Source organism: Oryzias melastigma, linkage group LG10 (genome assembly GCF_002922805.2).
Source record: "Oryzias melastigma strain HK-1 linkage group LG10, ASM292280v2, whole genome shotgun sequence".
Classification (NCBI taxonomy): Eukaryota; Metazoa; Chordata; class Actinopteri; order Beloniformes; family Adrianichthyidae; genus Oryzias; species Oryzias melastigma.
This window is the reverse complement of record NC_050521.1, coordinates 25,896,555-25,897,223: the sequence shown is the minus strand read 5'-3', so window position 1 is coordinate 25,897,223 and position 669 is coordinate 25,896,555. Positions and strand designations below refer to the sequence as shown.

Sequence of the window (669 nt, the reverse complement as noted above, 5' to 3'; positions counted from 1 at the left end):
AATATTTTCAAAATACTAAAAAAAAACAACAAAAAACTAATTCAGAAAAAAATAAAACATAAGAAGAATTTATTTAAAAATACAAGAACCAACCGAAAAAAATCATTCCGAAAATAAATTAATTAAAAAAAAAGCATTAAAAAAATTGCAATACAAAAACAACATAAAAAATAAAGAAAAGAAAAAATAATTTCAAAATACAAAAAAAATCGTTCAGAAAACATTATTTTGAAATACATTAAACAACGTAAAAAACATTCAGAGAAAAAAGAAAAAGTAATTTAAAAAAATGGATTTCAAAAAACAAACAAAAAAATCATTCTGAAAAACATAACAAAAAAATCCCGTTGAAATACAGAAAAACAACAAGAAGTCATTTAGATTTTTTTTTTTTGAAAAACAAACCATAAAGATCATTCTGAAAAAACGAAAAAAATATATCAGAAATCATAAGAATTATATCTTTTAAAAACGGACAGCGTGCCTCAAAATTGGCCACACCCACAACATTCGGGTCACGCGCAGTCTTTACTGCTTTTGCTAAACTGTTATCAGGATTGACTCATGGAAATAAAAAGTTTATATCAGTCAGTATTTAATATCTCCCAGGCTTTTTGCTTCGTAACGTTTATAGATTAAAAAAAAAAAACGGATGTTTCCATTATTTAC

The 669-nt window shown here is 23.9% G+C and overlaps 1 protein-coding gene across 2 annotated transcripts in view; it reads left to right on the top strand.

Moving 5' to 3' along the window:
* The window catches only part of zgc:113425 (uncharacterized protein LOC541425 homolog), a 7,175-nt gene that overhangs the window by 5,795 nt on the left and 711 nt on the right, over nucleotides 1-669 (top strand). The window lies entirely within an intron of this gene.